Below are 24,109 nucleotides of genomic sequence, written 5' to 3' on the forward strand. Positions count from 1 at the left end.
CTTTCTTTGACTCTTCATCTTTACTCCTCTGGAAAAGTAAAATATATCTTTCCCTGGTCCCTGTTCAGAAGGATGAATATAGAGGAGGATGTAGACGTGTGGTCAGGAGGATAGTCCAATATTAATATCATTCAAATACCTTCCTATTATTTACTGCAAATAATATGAGTCAGTAATGAGACTAGAAATAGAGTCTGGAGAGCAAAAGACTTCCAGATCGAGTCCAGCGCTCATCAGAATGACCACCAGCACTTACTACAGCACAAGACTTCCTGTCCTTAACCTTCACTAAGAAAGAAACTATTTAATATAACGTTACATATCAGATTATTTTTCATCTTTAATATGTACATTTTTCTTCTTAATACAACAACTTAGCATGATAATGATTATTAATTTAACGTTATATCATGCGCTGTTTGAAAACTAGATTCTGATTGGCTGAAAGGTGTGCATTAAAACCCTATAACGCACGGGTAGCTCCAGTCAGGTTAATAGCATTTGAAATTAACGGACAAAATAACCGTCATTTTCACCTGTTTGATCTAAAATTACACTGTAAACAACAATCAAAGCTTTAATTTGGCAAATGACCACGGTGTAATTGTGATAATCCACAGCTAGACGTACGTTAATGGGTTTTAATGCACGATAAGGACCACCCAACCCGAATAAGACTTATTTAACGAGACAAAAGTAATATAATATTTAATATAAAACATTCGTCCGTTTTAGGATTTTGTTTAAACTATAGACCCCCAAATGACTTCTATCATTTTAAAGAACGATCTCGATCTATCTTACACTTCATGTGTCCCGTCCTAAAGAAGCGCGACGTGTAATGTTGTGAAGATATCTATGGCACCAGCGCGCACGCGCGTCCTGAGGGGTCATCACGCGCTTCCCGCCGTCAGTTCGCGAGCTGTTTGTTCAGGTGTTTCTGTAAAGAAAACAACGGCAAGACGCTTCCAGTTCAAACAGACATCGCGCTCTCGAAAAAGACGCGAGGAAAGAATAATATATGGTGGAAAATAACGCGAACAGACGAGCTGAAGGGTCGACAGACGAGCGGCGGGAGTTTCGAGCGCGCGCGCGGCCTTTGAGTGATGGCGTGACGAGAAGAGAGATCTCAAACTCAAAGCATGATTTCACACATGTAAGACACATCTTAACTCTTATAACACACAACACACTCTTATAACACACAACACACTCTTATAACACACAACACACTCTTATAACACACAACACACTCTTATAACACACAACACATCTTAACTCTTATAACACACAACACACTCTTATAACACACAACACACTCTTATAACACACAACACACTCTTATAACACACAACACACTCTTATAACACACAACACACTCTTATAACACACAACACACTCTTATAACACACAACACACTCTTATAACACACAACACACTCTTATAACACACAACACACTCTTATAACACACAGCACACTCTTATAACACACAACACACTCTTATAACACACAACACATCTTAACTCTTATAACACACAACACATCTTAACTCTTATAACACAACACACTCTTATAACACACAACACACTCTTATAACACACAACACACTCTTATAACACACAACACACTCTTATAACACACAACACACTCTTATAACACACAACACACTCTTATAACACACAACACACTCTTATAACACACAACACACTCTTATAACACACAACACACTCTTATAACACACAACACACTCTTATAACACACAACACACTCTTATAACACACAACACACTCTTATAACACACAACACATCTTAACTCTTATAACACACAACACATCTTAACTCTTATAACACAACACACTTACTCTTATAACACACAACACACTCTTATAACACACAACACACTCTTATAACACACAACACACTCTTATAACACACAACACACTCTTATAACACACAACACACTCTTATAACACACAACACACTCTTATAACACACAACACACTCTTATAACACACAACACACTCTTATAACACACAACACACTCTTATAACACACAGCACACTCTTATAACACACAACACACTCTTATAACACACAACACATCTTAACTCTTATAACACACAACACATCTTAACTCTTATAACACAACACACTCTTATAACACACAACACACTCTTATAACACACAACACACTCTTATAACACACAACACACTCTTATAACACACAACACACTCTTATAACACACAACACACTCTTATAACACACAACACACTCTTATAACACACAACACACTCTTATAACACACAACACACTCTTATAACACACAACACACTCTTATAACACACAACACACTCTTATAACACACAAAACACTCTTATAACACACAACACACTCTTATAACACACAACACACTCTTATAACACACAACACACTCTTATAACACACAACACATCTTAACTCTTATAACACACAACACATCTTAACTCTTATAACACAACACACTCTTATAACACACAACACACTCTTATAACACACAACACACTCTTATAACACACAACACACTCTTATAACACACAACACACTCTTATAACACACAACACATCTTAACTCTTATAACACACAACACATCTTAACTCTTATAACACAACACACTCTTATAACACACAACACACTCTTATAACACACAACACACTCTTATAACACACAACACACTCTTATAACACACAACACACTCTTATAACACACGACACACTCTTATAACACACGACACACTCTTATAACACACGACACACTCTTATAACACACGACACACTCTTATAACACACGACACACTCTTATAACACACAACACACTCTTATAACACACAACACACTCTTATAACACACAACACACTCTTATAACACACAACACACTCTTATAACACACAACACACTCTTATAACACACAACACACTCTTATAACACACAACACACTCTTATAACACACAACACACTCTTATAACACACAACACACTCTTATAACACACAACACATCTTAACTCTTATAACACACAACACACTCTTATAACACACAACACACTCTTATAACACACAACACACTCTTATAACACACAACACACTCTTATAACACACAACACACTCTTATAACACACAACACATCTTAACTCTTATAACACACAACACACTCTTATAACACACAACACACTCTTATAACACACAACACACTCTTATAACACACAACACACTCTTATAACACACAACACACTCTTATAACACACAACACATCTTAACTCTTATAACACACAACACACTCTTATAACACACAACACACTCTTATAACACACAACACACTCTTATAACACACAACACACTACTCTTATAACACACAACACACTCTTATAACACAACACACTCTTATAACACACAACACACTCTTATAACACACAACACACTCTTATAACACACGACACACTCTTATAACACACGACACACTCTTATAACACACGACACACTCTTATAACACACGACACACTCTTATAACACACGACACACTCTTATAACACACAACACACTCTTATAACACACACACACTCTTATAACACACAACACACTCTTATAACACACAACACACTCTTATAACACACAACACACTCTTATAACACACAACACACTCTTATAACACACAACACACTCTTATAACACACAACACACTCTTATAACACACAACACACTCTTATAACACACAACACACTCTTATAACACACAACACACTCTTATAACACACAACACACTCTTATAACACACAACACACTCTTATAACACACAACACACTCTTATAACACACAACACACTCTTATAACACACAACACACTCTTATAACACACAACACACTCTTATAACACACAACACACTCTTATAACACACAACACACTCTTATAACACACAACACATCTTAACTCTTATAACACACGACACACTCTTATAACACACAACACACTCTTATAACACACAACACACTCTTATAACACACAACACACTCTTATAACACACAACACACTCTTATAACACACAACACACTCTTATAACACACAACACACTCTTATAACACACAACACACTCTTATAACACACAACACACTCTTATAACACACACACACTCTTATAACACACAACACACTCTTATAACACACAACACACTCTTATAACACACGACACACTCTTATAACACAACACACTCTTATAACACACAACACACTCTTATAACACACAACACACTCTTATAACACACAACACACTCTTATAACACACAACACACTCTTATAACACACAACACACTCTTATAACACACAACACACTCTTATAACACACAACACACTCTTATAACACACAACACACTCTTATAACACACAACACACTCTTATAACACACAACACACTCTTATAACACACAACACACTCTTATAACACACAACACATCTTAACTCTTATAACACACAACACATCTTAACTCTTATAACACACAACACATCTTAACTCTTATAACACACGACACACTCTTATAACACACAACACACTCTTATAACACACAACACACTCTTATAACACACAACACACTCTTATAACACACAACACACTCTTATAACACACAACACACTCTTATAACACACAACACACTCTTATAACACACAACACACTCTTATAACACACAACACACTCTTATAACACACAACACACTCTTATAACACACAGCACACTCTTATAACACACAACACACTCTTATAACACACAACACATCTTAACTCTTATAACACACAACACATCTTAACTCTTATAACACAACACACTCTTATAACACACAACACACTCTTATAACACACAACACACTCTTATAACACACAACACACTCTTATAACACACAACACACTCTTATAACACACAACACACTCTTATAACACACAACACACTCTTATAACACACAACACACTCTTATAACACACAACACACTCTTATAACACACAACACACTCTTATAACACACAACACACTCTTATAACACACAAAACACTCTTATAACACACAACACACTCTTATAACACACAACACACTCTTATAACACACAACACACTCTTATAACACACAACACATCTTAACTCTTATAACACACAACACATCTTAACTCTTATAACACAACACACTCTTATAACACACAACACACTCTTATAACACACAACACACTCTTATAACACACAACACACTCTTATAACACACAACACACTCTTATAACACACAACACATCTTAACTCTTATAACACACAACACATCTTAACTCTTATAACACAACACACTCTTATAACACACAACACACTCTTATAACACACAACACACTCTTATAACACACAACACACTCTTATAACACACAACACACTCTTATAACACACGACACACTCTTATAACACACGACACACTCTTATAACACACGACACACTCTTATAACACACGACACACTCTTATAACACACGACACACTCTTATAACACACGACACACTCTTATAACACACGACACACTCTTATAACACACGACACACTCTTATAACACACGACACACTCTTATAACACACGACACACTCTTATAACACACAACACACTCTTATAACACACAACACACTCTTATAACACACAACACACTCTTATAACACACAACACACTCTTATAACACACAACACACTCTTATAACACACAACACACTCTTATAACACACAACACACTCTTATAACACACAACACATCTTAACTCTTATAACACACAACACACTCTTATAACACACAACACACTCTTATAACACACAACACACACTTATAACACACAACACACACTTATAACACACAACACACTCTTATAACACACAACACATCTTAACTCTTATAACACACGACACACTCTTATAACACACAACACACTCTTATAACACACGACACACTCTTATAACACACAACACACACTTATAACACACAACACACTCTTATAACACACAACACATCTACTCTTATAACACACAACACACTCTTATAACACACGACACACTCTTATAACACACAACACACTCTTATAACACACAACACACTCTTATAACACACGACACACTCTTATAACACACAACACACTCTTATAACACACAACACACTCTTATAACACACAACACACTCTTATAACACACAACACACTCTTATAACACACAACACACTCTTATAACACACGACACACTCTTATAACACACTCTTATAACACACGACACACTCTTATAACACACGACACACTCTTATAACACACAACACACTCTTATAACACACAACACACTCTTATAACACACAACACACTCTTATAACACACAACACACTCTTATAACACACAACACACTCTTATAACACACAACACACTCTTATAACACACAACACACTCTTATAACACACAACACACTCTTATAACACACAAAACACTCTTATAACACACAACACACTCTTATAACACACAACACACTCTTATAACACACAACACACTCTTATAACACACAACACATCTTAACTCTTATAACACACAACACATCTTAACTCTTATAACACAACACACTCTTATAACACACAACACACTCTTATAACACACAACACACTCTTATAACACACAACACACTCTTATAACACACAACACACTCTTATAACACACAACACACTCTTATAACACACAACACATCTTAACTCTTATAACACAACACACTCTTATAACACACAACACACTCTTATAACACACAACACACTCTTATAACACACAACACACTCTTATAACACACAACACACTCTTATAACACACAACACACTCTTATAACACACGACACACTCTTATAACACACGACACACTCTTATAACACACGACACACTCTTATAACACACGACACACTCTTATAACACACGACACACTCTTATAACACACGACACACTCTTATAACACACAACACACTCTTATAACACACAACACACTCTTATAACACACAACACACTCTTATAACACACAACACACTCTTATAACACACAACACACTCTTATAACACACAACACATCTTAACTCTTATAACACACAACACACTCTTATAACACACAACACACTCTTATAACACACAACACACACTTATAACACACAACACACACTTATAACACACAACACACTCTTATAACACACGACACACTCTTATAACACACAACACACTCTTATAACACACAACACACTCTTATAACACACAACACACTCTTATAACACACAACACACTCTTATAACACACAACACACTCTTATAACACACAACACACTCTTATAACACACACACTCTTATAACACACGACACACTCTTATAACACACAACACACTCTTATAACACACAACACACTCTTATAACACACAACACACTCTTATAACACACAACACACTCTTATAACACACAACACACTCTTATAACACACAACACACTCTTATAACACACAACACATCTTAACTCTTATAACACACAACACACTCTTATAACACACAACACACTCTTATAACACACAACACACACTTATAACACACAACACACACTTATAACACACAACACACTCTTATAACACACAACACATCTTAACTCTTATAACACACAACACACTCTTATAACACACAACACACTCTTATAACACACAACACACACTTATAACACACAACACACACTTATAACACACAACACACTCTTATAACACACAACACATCTTAACTCTTATAACACACAACACACTCTTATAACACACAACACACTCTTATAACACACAACACACACTTATAACACACAACACACACTTATAACACACAACACACTCTTATAACACACAACACATCTTAACTCTTATAACACACGACACACTCTTATAACACACAACACACTCTTATAACACACGACACACTCTTATAACACACGACACACTCTTATAACACACAACACACTCTTATAACACACAACACACTCTTATAACACACAACACACTCTTATAACACACAACACACTCTTATAACACACGACACACTCTTATAACACACAACACACTCTTATAACACACAACACACTCTTATAACACACGACACACTCTTATAACACACGACACACTCTTATAACACACAACACACTCTTATAACACACAACACACTCTTATAACACACAACACACTCTTATAACACACAACACACTCTTATAACACACAACACACTCTTATAACACACAACACACTCTTATAACACACAACACACTCTTATAACACACAACACACTCTTATAACACACAGCACACTCTTATAACACACAACACACTCTTATAACACACAACACATCTTAACTCTTATAACACACAACACATCTTAACTCTTATAACACAACACACTCTTATAACACACAACACACTCTTATAACACACAACACACTCTTATAACACACAACACACTCTTATAACACACAACACACTCTTATAACACACAACACACTCTTATAACACACAACACACTCTTATAACACACAACACACTCTTATAACACACAACACACTCTTATAACACACAACACACTCTTATAACACACAACACACTCTTATAACACACAACACACTCTTATAACACACAACACATCTTAACTCTTATAACACACAACACATCTTAACTCTTATAACACACAACACATCTTAACTCTTATAACACACGACACACTCTTATAACACACAACACACTCTTATAACACACAACACACTCTTATAACACACAACACACTCTTATAACACACAACACACTCTTATAACACACAACACACTCTTATAACACACAACACACTCTTATAACACACAACACACTCTTATAACACACAACACACTCTTATAACACACAACACACTCTTATAACACACAGCACACTCTTATAACACACAACACACTCTTATAACACACAACACATCTTAACTCTTATAACACACAACACATCTTAACTCTTATAACACAACACACTCTTATAACACACAACACACTCTTATAACACACAACACACTCTTATAACACACAACACACTCTTATAACACACAACACACTCTTATAACACACAACACACTCTTATAACACACAACACACTCTTATAACACACAACACACTCTTATAACACACAACACACTCTTATAACACACAACACACTCTTATAACACACAACACACTCTTATAACACACAAAACACTCTTATAACACACAACACACTCTTATAACACACAACACACTCTTATAACACACAACACACTCTTATAACACACAACACATCTTAACTCTTATAACACACAACACATCTTAACTCTTATAACACAACACACTCTTATAACACACAACACACTCTTATAACACACAACACACTCTTATAACACACAACACACTCTTATAACACACAACACACTCTTATAACACACAACACATCTTAACTCTTATAACACACAACACATCTTAACTCTTATAACACAACACACTCTTATAACACACAACACACTCTTATAACACACAACACACTCTTATAACACACAACACACTCTTATAACACACGACACACTCTTATAACACACAACACACTCTTATAACACACGACACACTCTTATAACACACGACACACTCTTATAACACACGACACACTCTTATAACACACGACACACTCTTATAACACACGACACACTCTTATAACACACGACACACTCTTATAACACACGACACACTCTTATAACACACGACACACTCTTATAACACACGACACACTCTTATAACACACGACACACTCTTATAACACACGACACACTCTTATAACACACAACACACTCTTATAACACACAACACACTCTTATAACACACAACACACTCTTATAACACACAACACACTCTTATAACACACAACACACTCTTATAACACACAACACACTCTTATAACACACAACACACTCTTATAACACACAACACATCTTAACTCTTATAACACACAACACACTCTTATAACACACAACACACTCTTATAACACACAACACACACTTATAACACACAACACACACTTATAACACACAACACACTCTTATAACACACAACACATCTTAACTCTTATAACACACAACACACTCTTATAACACACAACACACTCTTATAACACACAACACACACTTATAACACACAACACACACTTATAACACACAACACACTCTTATAACACACAACACATCTTAACTCTTATAACACACGACACACTCTTATAACACACAACACACTCTTATAACACACAACACACTCTTATAACACACGACACACTCTTATAACACACAACACACTCTTATAACACACAACACACTCTTATAACACACAACACACTCTTATAACACACAACACACTCTTATAACACACAACACACTCTTATAACACACAACACACTCTTATAACACACGACACACTCTTATAACACACGACACACTCTTATAACACACAACACACTCTTATAACACACGACACACTCTTATAACACACGACACACTCTTATAACACACAACACACTCTTATAACACACAACACACTCTTATAACACACAACACACTCTTATAACACACAACACACTCTTATAACACACAACACACTCTTATAACACACAACACACTCTTATAACACACAACACACTCTTATAACACACAACACACTCTTATAACACACAAAACACTCTTATAACACACAACACACTCTTATAACACACAACACACTCTTATAACACACAACACACTCTTATAACACACAACACATCTTAACTCTTATAACACACAACACATCTTAACTCTTATAACACAACACACTCTTATAACACACAACACACTCTTATAACACACAACACACTCTTATAACACACAACACACTCTTATAACACACAACACACTCTTATAACACACAACACATCTTAACTCTTATAACACACAACACATCTTAACTCTTATAACACAACACACTCTTATAACACACAACACACTCTTATAACACACAACACACTCTTATAACACACAACACACTCTTATAACACACGACACACTCTTATAACACACGACACACTCTTATAACACACGACACACTCTTATAACACACGACACACTCTTATAACACACGACACACTCTTATAACACACGACACACTCTTATAACACACGACACACTCTTATAACACACGACACACTCTTATAACACACGACACACTCTTATAACACACGACACACTCTTATAACACACGACACACTCTTATAACACACGACACACTCTTATAACACACGACACACTCTTATAACACACAACACACTCTTATAACACACAACACACTCTTATAACACACAACACACTCTTATAACACACAACACACTCTTATAACACACAACACACTCTTATAACACACAACACACTCTTATAACACACAACACACTCTTATAACACACAACACATCTTAACTCTTATAACACACAACACACTCTTATAACACACAACACACTCTTATAACACACAACACACACTTATAACACACAACACACACTTATAACACACAACACACTCTTATAACACACAACACATCTTAACTCTTATAACACACAACACACTCTTATAACACACAACACACTCTTATAACACACAACACACACTTATAACACACAACACACACTTATAACACACAACACACTCTTATAACACACAACACATCTTAACTCTTATAACACACGACACACTCTTATAACACACAACACACTCTTATAACACACAACACACTCTTATAACACACGACACACTCTTATAACACACAACACACTCTTATAACACACAACACACTCTTATAACACACAACACACTCTTATAACACACAACACACTCTTATAACACACAACACACTCTTATAACACACGACACACTCTTATAACACACGACACACTCTTATAACACACGACACACTCTTATAACACACGACACACTCTTATAACACACGACACACTCTTATAACACACAACACACTCTTATAACACACAACACACTCTTATAACACACAACACACTCTTATAACACACAACACACTCTTATAACACACAACACATCTTCGCTACACATGTTACGTCACATGGGTGATTATATGGGTAGAATATGTTGTTTCACAGATGTTTTTCTCGGGTCGTAACTGCAGGTCAGAGATGAGCAGCACTGAAGCTGTAAAACCTACAATTAGTGTGTAATGAGCTTCAATGACTTTATTGGAGATGTTTAAGTGAAGCAGTGAATGGGCTCGTTGAGGTGACCCACGTGTGCACGACTCCATGTGAAGAATAAGTGATTATAGTGAATAAGGGACGTTTTCTCTCTCTCTCTCTGTCTGTTTTATGAGTGTTTTCAGAGTGATGTCAGACATTAATAGTGACATTAACTGTGTGCGCGTGCATGTGTACGTTGACCTGTAACTCGAGCACCTCGACCTTTATACAGTGGAAGGTTTTAGGGTTCTTCTCTGGAAGCCTCTCACACAAAGCACAGAGGAGACGTTGTGGCCCCTGGACTCATCATTCCAACTCAACCCTGAAACGGGACCGTACGCCGCCCGGCCGAGGAAGCAGGAAGATTGTTAAAGCAGTGAAAATAAATGCCGGCCGTATTAATGTGCCTTTGGGTGGTCAGACGGGTGTGCGTGTACGGCGAAACAGAATCGGGGGTAGCGCCGGGGCGAGACGGGCCAACTGGAGCTGTGAGACAGTTTAAGACGCTTGAAGAGCGCCGGGCTGTTTGCGCTGAAATGCTTATATGCTTAAAGCCATCTGGTAATACTCCTTTCCCTGCGCTTTTCTCTCTCCGTGTGCTTATTTTGTTCTGGGCTGGAACAGGGTGATGACAGTAAGAACCCCACACGGGCCGAGTCGGGAAGAGGGCGTGGAGCTGACGCCAAGGTCAGCAAGATTGAGAGAGAGATAGATGACGGGCGAACCAGAGTGAGAGCGAGCGAGCGGAATGGCTTCCAGCCGTCATGTGTCCCTCTGTTCTTTTGTTTCCACCTGCAGCGTGCCAGACGGGTGGATTACCCATCACTGCTCTCTAGGTTTGTGTCGCTCAGGGTCCTGCTTTAGTGGTTTCTTCAGTTAGACGAGAGGATGTGGTCCATCTAAACGCTGTATTTATAGTTTGAGACCATTTCATCCAAAAGCAGAATGTACAGCGGCCTAAAAACCCTCATAAAAGTGTCTTTGTTTACTCTCCCTCAAACCTGTAGTTTCTTTCCTCTGCAGAACACAGAAGAAGATATTTTGAAGAATATCGATGGTCAAACAACACTGAACGCCATTGACGTCCATTTTATGAACACAAAGCTAGGGATGCACCGCAGAGTTATTATAGTTTTGATTTTAGTTTTATTAATATTTTAAATAAAATTAAATTCTTTGAATTTTGGTTAAAGATTTGTCAATTTTTGTAAATGCTTTTGTCTTTCATAATTCGTTAGTCTATTGTTTATGATGCTATATAATATTAATTAATTTTAGTTTTATTGTAGTGTTTTAAATTTATTTAAATTTATTTTGAGGCAAAAAAAATATTTTCTTTAGTTACATTTTCCCATAAAGACATTTTTAAAGTTTTAATTTTAATAAACGACTTGTACATTTTGGCAGATAATGGCAAGCACTGGAAGCCGATAACCGATATATTGGCCGAAATACAGTATCTAAAATATTAATATCACATCTTCTGAGACTGAAACAAAAGGCAAAAAGTGAACAGCTGCTTTTATTTGAAAACATTGACTGCAGAAAACAAGGGAACCGTTCGTTCTCTCTTTCCCAGAAAATCATGTACCAAGCCTACTTTAAACTTGATTCTTTAACTTTTAAACTTTTCTGGTATGTTTATTTAATAAACAAATGATAGAAGTTCTTTCAGAGCAACCCAGAAAAGAGTTTTAATAGGCACATGTCTAACAGGTGTCAAGACAGACTTTTGATTTTGTTCCTATAATTTACACATTCATAAATATCTACATACTGTACCTAAATAACAATGTTTAGCTTATAATAGGTGAATGGTCATGACATATCGACAGTATTTTACTGGGTTTTAACTGTGAGTTGTGCTGCTGAAGTGATTTAACCAGAGAAAATGATTCATAATTTATCGGCCTACATTTTATTTTAGAACGATAACGCTCAAAATTACCATTTATTGACCGATATAGACGATAATTTATTGTGCATCCCTACACAAAACGGAGACCTTTCTCAAAATATCTTCTTTTGTGTTTTGCTGAAGAAAGGCTTGCATACAGATTTACAAACACATGAGAGTGAATAAATGAAGACAGAACTGTTGAATTGAAACTGATTTCTGTATAAATCATTACAGTAGTTACATGAGTTGAGTCTCCAGACATTCCTCAGTAATGCGCTGCTGCTGCTGCTATATTAAACTCTACAGTGTCTGTGTGTGACACAATTAAGTGTGAGCGAGCAATGAGCTCAATGTCGTACTGTAACCATTCATAACTGCATGCTACATACATTAACATTCTATATATTATTATAATATTTTGGTTTTAGTTTTGTCATCACTTTTATTGTTTCTTATTCATGTACTTTTCTATTATCGTTATTGTTACTTTCATTTTTAATTTTGTGCATCACCTTATACAGCTGAAGAGCTCCTGTGTGTGTGTGCGCATGCGCGAGCGTGTGTGTGCGCGTGTGAGTGTATGTGCGCGAGTGAGTGTGTCTGCGTGTGTGTGCGTGAGTGTGTGTGTGAGGGATGAGGTTTTAATGGTCATATGAGGGTTCATCTCATTGTGTGTCATAGAGATGCTCCTATTGAATGTGACCGCAGGCTGACTGTCATTAATAACACACACACACACACACACACACACACACACAGTATAACACAGATGGGTAGATTACAGCACATTAATCTCTCTTGCTCGCCCTCTTTCTCTCCCTCTCTTTCAGGATCTTTGACTCTTTGTCTCTGTCTCTCATTGTTTTGTCTGTTATTGATACAGAGATGCTCAAGTGCCTCTCATTGCTAATGCTCCTGCTGGACAGCAGCCAATCAGAACGACACTTTTAACACCCGCCCAATAAAAACACCTTTTGTTCAAAATAGTTTGGAAGTCTCATTGGTGTCACTTCTCATGATGCCTGTATATATATATATATGATGAATTACAAAGGGTTTCTTTCTGCTTACTTCCTTTGTTGTTTGCTTCTTTGTGAATAACCAAAACTTCTCTCATAGTACACTTCATAATATTATAATACTGATTTTAATTCATGCAATCTAGAAATTTTCATTTTGTCTGATTATTTTCTGTCTTATGTCTTAAAATTGGTTTCAAAAATTTTGCCAGAAACAAATGACAGTTACATTTATCTATGTGAATACATCAATCATCTATAGTATTATAACTTCATTAGTGCAGTGCAGTATATTTACAGCTGATGTATGACCTCACGGTCCAATTCACAGGACATACTTTAAAATGTCTAAAAATATCAAATATGAAAATATCAAAGCAAAAAGGTATGATCTTGTCATGTTTTCCAGAGAATTAACTTCTCTTTTTAGAGCGACTTTTTGTCGCATTGATCGTTTAATAATTCCTGCAAAAAGAATTAGAAAACGCACTCACAAATCAAACAGATATAATTTCATAAACTGCGCTACCGCGTCCTCTGTCGGTGGGTTCAGTGCGCATGCGCAGCGCGTTGAGTTGCACGTAAAGAAAAGCATTCTTACAGATTTGTTTGTTGTTTGCTGCGTGAAGCGTTATGGCTAAAAGGGATACAGCTAAAACAAAAAGGGGGATAAAGCTACATCCACTGGGCATGCGCACTTCAATTCAGCATCATTTTTGTCACACTGACAACAGTCAATTACTATTGTTATTGTAAGGTGAGGTAAAGGGTTGGTTTCGGTGCAGGAGTTAGCTAAAGCAATTTATTGTAATTTTATGTCGAGATTTTGAATCACTTCCGGCTAAGGCTGTATCCCTTAGCAACAACCTGCGTGAAGCGCTGATTCTGCACGTTTATGACGTCACATTGCGTCGGAAACATATCAATGACCGTGTGTTTAATATGTATTGAGTGAAGTCCTCTACAGAGTTCATCAATACTATAGGAGTCCTGTGAATGTTTCACTGACGCTTGACATCTGCAAACTTCTCTGCTTATTTTGAAAATCTATAAAACATTCTTTCATTATTAAAAAAAGTGTTTTGTTTTAGAAATAATCTTTCGCTTTACCTTTATTTTAACAAATCATGTTCTTTATTGTGACGTTATTTAATGCATTTGTTTAGTGTTGAACTGTTCCGGAATAAAAACACATTTCTCTTGTTTAACCTTTGACCTGTGCTTTATAACATTGAAATGTTTTTTTCTTGTAGAATAAGGAAACTCTGCGTGCAGTCCTCAAACTCTGGTAAGTCAACATATAAACTTCATCACACAAGTTTTTGGGGGGTTTCTTAAGATGTTCTTGCAGTTGTTTGTGTGCGAGGTGCAGTTTAGTCCAGCAATGTCAAATCTGGGTGTATTCTTCATGCGTGTCCTTTTCTAAAGGTTTTAAAATGACAACATGCTTAATGAGACGTTTGACAGCAATGACAAACATGAGTTCTGGATAAACGTTTGACTCCAGACGGCCCCCAACAGCGCGGCTCCCACCAGCCAAAATAGGTGCTGGTAGTCGGTTTCACAAACGTCCAGATGACATTGGCTCTTTTCACTGTCTGCGTGAAGTTGAAGCAGTGCTACAGTAATGTTTGCCCTAAAGACCCTTGTAAGTGGACAGCCGTGCTGATTGGCTGAGTTTGATTTAAGATTTGTTTTTCTTCTGATGGGAGCCAGAAAGCTTGTACACTTCAGCTGCTGAAAGAGAAAGAGAGATTTAGAAGGACTGAACATGACGTTGTGTGTGATCGTGTGCTGGCGCTGGGAAGCTTCACTATTGGAGTGTTTAAGCGTGTTGTATTTTTCCACTGAGTGCCGTGACACAGGCCACATTGCCTACACACACACACACACACACGTCTGTTTTATTGTGATTTCATGTTCCTGAAGTTTGGCTGGTACAATAGCTGGTTTGTCTGACCTAACCCTGAGCACCGTTTCATGGCTCTAAAGTTGCTCTTTCACAGTTCTCAGTTAGTAGAAAATGTCGTCTTTAGTTTTGTACTCTTTATTGTTTCCAAAGAAGTCAATCAGCCATCATTCATTTCTCCAGAGATAAAAAAACCTAATTTACTTTTGTTCTTGTCAGTGTTGGGTAAGAAAAAAAGTAATGAATTACTAGTTACAAATTCAATAGCGTGATTAGATTACTGAACAAATGACTCTCTCCAAAAAGTATTTAATTTACTTATTACTGATTACTTTCTATATCCAACATCAACCTTGATTAGTTCAGTGATTCAAGGACATGAGACAGCTCCTTTAATTCATTCAAGTCAATAATATTAAACAATATAATGTAGTATTTTTAACCGACCAAAGAATTACAAATGTGAGAATTATAGATTAAAGGAGGGATTTTAATGTTCGACTTCGAATTTTGATATCAATTCCACTATTGCACACACTTATATTACACACAGTATTTAGTTGAATTACATCAGAAGTATCTTTCATTAAATAAAATAAGAGTAACTAGTCACACCCAACACTGGTTCTTGTTCAGTTTTCTGTTACAGAATGTTCTGTCATATCATTGAACTTCAGTGGGCTACATACAGGATTTACTGTCATTTTAAGGATCAATGTTGTGTTGGATGTGTGTCCTAACATTTCTAGATAAATTAGTCAAATTAGACAAAAGAATGTGTTGTGGCTAGTCTGAGCTCTGTTTGAGATGAAGCTGAGATATCCACGATTTGAAGTGTGAAAATCGCTCCGTCACCTGAGTCTCGCTCTCTCTTCATCTCATTGATGTGAGAAACAGTTGAGATATGAATGTGTTCTCATTTGTTATCGGTCTGTGAAATTTCATGTGTATGAGTGAGGTAGAGGACTATACACCTGTGTGTGTGTATGAAAGATCGGGGTTCATGGAAATTTAGTTTCTAGTGCTTACTTTTAACTTCTTTAAATCGATATTGCGTGCTTTTTAAACAATTATTTTGAATATTGGTTTTAGCAAGTGCAAAATGTTACTGTACTAAGATTCAAGACATGGAAGGAAGGAGGCGGGAACCGGCAAACATTTAAACATTTAATAACAGAAATAACAAAAGCCGGCGGCCCCTCACGGCCGACCGCGGGCGAACAAAACATAAATACAAAACACAAGAACATAAATATAAACTTAACACAAGTTCGGGCCCGGTCCTCTCTCTTCGACGGTCCGGTCGCTCGTTCCTTTTATATGCTCCCTATCTCCTACGTGATTCGAGGCCGGTGTGCGCACAGCTGGCGCTTATTCACAATTACTCACCGGACTCGAACCACGGTCTCGCCCGGCCTACTCTACTACAGTTACTGTATGTAAATGTGTGGTTGTGTGTTAATGTGCGTTTGTGTGTGTGTGTATGTGCTGTCAGGTCATGTCAGTGCTTAGGTCAGCACATCCATCATGTGCAACAGAGCAAAGATGTCATTTCACACGTACACGCATACACACAGACACACACACGCACACACACACCTACACACACACACACTAATGCTGTTCTTAGAATGAGACGATTGGGTTGGAAGGATCAGTTTCTGATCAGTTTTCTGGTTTATTCAGCAGCACAGTGAGAATGAAAGTGTGACCCTTGCTGCCTTGCTGATGTTTTGTCAGAATATATAATAATAAAATACATTTTTAAAAGGTTGTGGGTTTGATCCCAGGGGATTGCACATACCTAAGTTTAAATGTATAGGATAAAGCAATGTAAGTCACCTTGGATAAAAGCGTCTGCCAAATGCATAAATGTAAATAGTCGACAGGCCTGCAGGGTATTCCACTTCATTAAGAGCTAGAACAGGTGTTTCTCTGCCACACACACACACACACTCACTGCTTTGAGTGTGCACGTTATTTTGCCAGACAATTACGTGTGTGTGTGTGTTGAGTTAATGTTGTGTTTGGGTTGTTTGTGCGTTCTGAATCAAGAGTTTGTTCTTTACACTAATGGCAGCAGGAGTGATTAAGAGTGCAAACTAATGATGTTATTTTAACTTAACTCCTCCTGACCCGAGCCGCTCATTAACCGCTGCATTAATGAATGAGAACACACTGTTAGTTTGGAGTGCAGCACGCTTGAGAAAAATAAATATATTTGCGGTGACATTTGTTTAGTTTCATGAATGAGTTCAGTCTGCTTTAAACGGGAACACTGAGCGTCAATCCTGATAACCAACAAACATTAACAGTGCTTAAACATTCAAATCATCTTCACCCGATCACACTTTGATCTTTAATGTGATGTACATCACTCTTGACTGTTGGACTTTAGTTCTAGATAATGTTCTAGATGTTTTTCTTGATAATCACACACAGTATTTATTGAAGGAATCTTCCTGTTCAGGAAGTCACAGACTATCAGCTCTGAACTGACATTGATCAGAATGTTTTATGACACAGATCAGATGGAATTCGACTGTATTATTCATGAGTCAGAGTCGAGTCCCACTTGATTGTTACAATAAATAAAAGAATAAAGTTTTTTACTGTGCATTCCAATTACTGTAATATCAATCAAACTGCAGTTGGTTTGTTTTGATTTAAGACATAATAACTCCAAAAATAAAGCTAACTAACACAATAAAAACTTAATAAAAAACATTAAAACATTTTCTTTTGAAACGGAGTTATCTCATTTTGGAACCAAATTCTTCATATATAAATACATAGAATACATATAAAAGTGATATTTTGTACAGACGCACTTGAGTAAAGATATTTGTATGTGTCAGTTTGTTATAATTAAATTCTAAGACCGCAAGGAGGACATGACACGACAACAGAATGATTTAACGTGAAGATTAATAAGAAAAAGTTTGAGAAAGTTTGTTTAAATTTCTAAACAGCAGGAAGACTTTCATCAAGAAACATCAGCGTTTCTAGTGCTCGGTTTGGAATTGAAATTGTATTTTGTGAGGTTTTTGTGATTTCTTATCAAAATGTTTATGAAAGTTAAATTGCAGAATGTTTCTCTTCTGCTCGTGTGTGTGGGAATGCTAACGGTTGAATCACAAAGATGGAGTCGTGTAAGTGCTACAGATGAGATCAGTCAATCATGTGAGAGTTATGATGTGTCTTCTTATGAGTCAAGCCGAAAGAAAACAGAAAACAGAGTCACATTATTTTTGTCGTTTTATAAACATCCGTCTGGTGTTTTCGAATGTGAGATTTTACAGATGAGAGAATTTCTCAATCGAGACTCCAGAAGATCGTAGAGGAAGGGTTTGAGGAACACGACCTTTACAGTTTCATGTGCTGTGTTCTATAGATATTTCTGCGAGCATCAATAATTGAGAAGATTGAGTCAGACAGAGAGGTGGGTTTGTGCTTTTGTCACCCAGAGAGAAAACCTGATCCCTCCGAGAGAGAAAGAGAGACTTCTGTGAATATAAGAGACTAGCCCTCACCTGACACCTGCACACAAACCCCATCTGTCACCGTCAGTAAGTGGACACACACACACTTACAGCACGCTCAAACTTTAATGCCATGCAGACAATTAACCCCCAACAATTATGTTGTGAATTATTCAGCGTTTGTGTGGACACACACACACACAAACACACGGGTGAGGGCTCTCCCCACGCCAATTCTTCTTCCAGTTGTTTATTTATTTATTCATTCATCTTTTCATAAAATGGTTCCTCCTCTTCTGTTCCCGGTGGGCCGGAGGACAATACCTCACGTGCATAAGTCAAACAGCTCAGGTGTGTGTGTGTGTGTGCGCACGCGGGGAGAATGTCAGGTGAAACCGGAGCGGCCCGCACAAATATTTCCCTCCCTTCTTTGTGCTGCTGTCAAGCTTTAACGCCTGGTACACTTTTTAATAAGAGCAGGAGAATAATTCTACCTGCATTGTGTAAAGATGTTACAAAAGCAACGGCAGCAGTGACGCACAAATTAAAGCCGTGAAGGACCTGAAAGAGAGCAGGTCCCTCAGCACAGACACATGAGAGGTGAAACTGGGCCTTTTATCTTCTCCCGCCGCATGTTCATGGTGAAAAGAAGTTAACTTTACCTGTTTGTGTGTGTGTGTGTGTGTGTGTGTGCTCAACCAAATGTCCCCACATAGATGGTAATAATTCAGAAATTGTTGAGCCTGTGGGGTACCTGTGAGAAAAAAAGATTTGAAAAAGAACAAAATGATGAATAATGTGAAGTGTTGTGTTGAGGTTTAAAAGATTTAACAGACAGTGTGTACAGTATGACGTTATGACTACAAATGACGCATTTAACGTGGAAAAAGAGAGTGTGTTTAATGTCATCAGTTATGTCCATATGTGTGTGTGTTTGTGTGTGTGCATGCGTGCATGTATGTTTGTGCATGCGTGTGTGTGTTCATGCTTGTGTGTGTTTGTTCGTGTGTGTTTTCGTGCTTGTGTGTGTTTGTGTGTATGTTTGTGCGTGTGTGTGTTAGTGCGTGTTCATGCGTGTGTGTGTGTGTTCGTGCATGTGCGTGTGTGTTCGTGCGTGTATGTGTTTGTGCGTCTGTGTGTTCGTGCGTGCGTGTGTTCGTGCTTGTGTGTGTTCGTGCGTGTGTGTGTTCGTGCGTGTGTGTGTTCGTTGCTTGTGTGTGTTTTTCTTGCGTGTTTGTGTTCGTGCGCGTGTGTGTTCGTGCGTGTGTGTGTTCGTGCATGTGCGTGTGTGTTCATGAGTGTGTGTGTTTGTGCGTGTGTGTCTTCGTGCATGTGCGTGTGTGTTCGTGCGTGTGTGTGTGTTCGTGCGTGTGCGTGTGTGTTCATGCGTGTGTGTGTTTGTGCATGTGTGTTCATGCGTGTGTGTGTTTGTGCGTGTGTGTCTTCGTGCATGTGCGTGTGTGTTCATTCGTGTGTGTGTTTGTGCATGTGCGTGTGTGTTCATGCGTGTGTGTGTTTGTGCGTGTGTGTCTTCGTGCATGTGTGTGTGTGTTCGTGCGTGTGTGTGTGTTCGTTTGTGTGTGTGTGTTCGTGCTTGGTGTGTGTTTGTGCGTGTTTGTGCGTGTGTGTGTTCGTGCATGTGCGTGTGTGTGTGTGACCTATTGTTGAGATCTCAGAAGAGAGAACAGTGTAGGGTTGGGCTCTGTGGAACCTCGGTGTGACCCTCCAGATGACACACACACTCGCACACACACACTCACTGGTATGTGAATGCATTGATGTTGAAATCTACAGTATTAAATGTGTTCATTGTAATAATAATTCAGTTTTAATGATGAAGATGATGATGTGAGACTCAAAAAGAGGTGGGGCTTTCAGAGATTTGATTGACAGGTGGCCCCTAAATGTTTCCGAGTGCTTTGTGGCTTTGAACTTGAGAGGTTGTGTGATCACCTGTAATGCACACACACACAAATGCACACACACACAGTCTGGCAGGGTTAGGTCGAAGGTCAAGGGTTGACATGGTAGAGGTGTGTGTTGTGTTAAATGGGGGAGACAGCTCCCACCTGCAGCCAGGTGTTCTTACACACACTTTCTTAAGTGTGTGTGTGTGTGTGAGAGAGAGAGAGAGAGAGAGAGAGAGAGGTAAAGGGATGAGTCAAGGAATGTTTGAAACTGGAAACCTTCTCGTCATTTTTAGTCAAGATTGAAGTGCCTCATTTTTCAAAAGTTTGTGTAGATGAATTCAGCTGTGTGTGTTGTTGTATGTACAATGAGACAACGACAAGACAAGATTAATATATAATGACCAAGGTTTTTCTTTTAATGTAAATTGTTGCATTCAGTAGTAAAATTGTGCGCACGTGTGTGTGTGTGACCGGCACTCTTTAAGTTCTTCAGAACAGGAAGTAGTTAAACTGGGTTAATTATACAGAATTAGAGTCACTGAGCGAGCGGCTGTCAGTCTGATAATATGACAGGTGTCATGACCTCGAGGTGACGGGTCATCATTACACAATCACACACATTCACATAAATAACACACTTGTGTTGGGCAGATTACTACTGAACCTCTGGACACACGGCTGCACAACGCAGGTGGATCAGTCTACACAATCACACAATGATAGATGAACCTGTACACACACATGCAGTAATGAGTTGTATTGTGTGCTGACAGATGCTGAGGTCAGAGGTCTTTGTTCACTCTTTACTGGCAGCTTGTTAAACATGATTACATCAATGATCTGATCATCAAAACACACACACACACACACACACAGCTGTGATTTTAAGATGAACACTGAAGGTCTGTGAACATCTGCACAGCGTCTGTTTGCCCTTTGACAGATGAGCAGCTTTATATGTCACCGTCACCATCATCTGACCTGAGCTCAGTGTTCAGTGACATCACAACAACAAAGATAAGAAACACATCATCCAGAAGAGCTTGATGACAAATGTGATTTTATTGATCAGAAGTTGTCAAAAACAGAATATCTGAATATAAAGTCATGAACTTAAACTTGACTATCCTGTGATCCCTCAGAAAACACTCATTCCTCTCTCTGTCTCTCTGTAGCCGTCTATTGATTGGTGGACAGAAAATACCATTACACAACCATGTGTGTACGCGTGTGCGCATGTGTGTGTTGCAGTAGAAGCATTATGGTGTAAGTGTCAGAAAACACTGCACAAATAAACTTCGCCACAGTGACATGTCACACTTCACAATTGAACAGACCCGTGTGTGTGTCTGTGTCTGTGTGTTTGGTGGGCTCTCAGTGACACAGACAGAGCGATTGAGAGCAGAGACACAAACAGTGTGTTAGTGTGTGTCTTGTTTCAAACGTGTTTGTTTCCCTGTGCGGCCTTTTACACACTCCTGCATTTTATCACATAAACGTCTAACCAAAACAAACACACTGCACAGTGGGCGGAGCTTCAGATGCACACACTCAGTGCCTCAACAGTGATGTC

At 37.8% G+C, this 24,109-nt stretch overlaps 1 long non-coding RNA gene across 1 annotated transcript in view; it reads left to right on the forward strand.

Moving 5' to 3' along the window:
- The first annotated feature begins 903 nt into the window (after positions 1 to 903).
- LOC130437561 (uncharacterized) overlaps positions 904 to 24,109 on the forward strand; it is a 36,423-nt gene continuing 13,217 nt past the window's right edge. Inside the window, exons 1-2 of the long non-coding RNA XR_008909198.1 lie at positions 904 to 1,156; positions 16,489 to 16,523. This is a non-coding gene — a long non-coding RNA (uncharacterized LOC130437561). The remainder of the gene's footprint in view (positions 1,157 to 16,488; positions 16,524 to 24,109) is intronic.

The sequence above is a fragment of the Triplophysa dalaica genome, chromosome 16 (genome assembly GCF_015846415.1).
Source record: "Triplophysa dalaica isolate WHDGS20190420 chromosome 16, ASM1584641v1, whole genome shotgun sequence".
NCBI classification, from domain to species: Eukaryota; Metazoa; Chordata; class Actinopteri; order Cypriniformes; family Nemacheilidae; genus Triplophysa; species Triplophysa dalaica.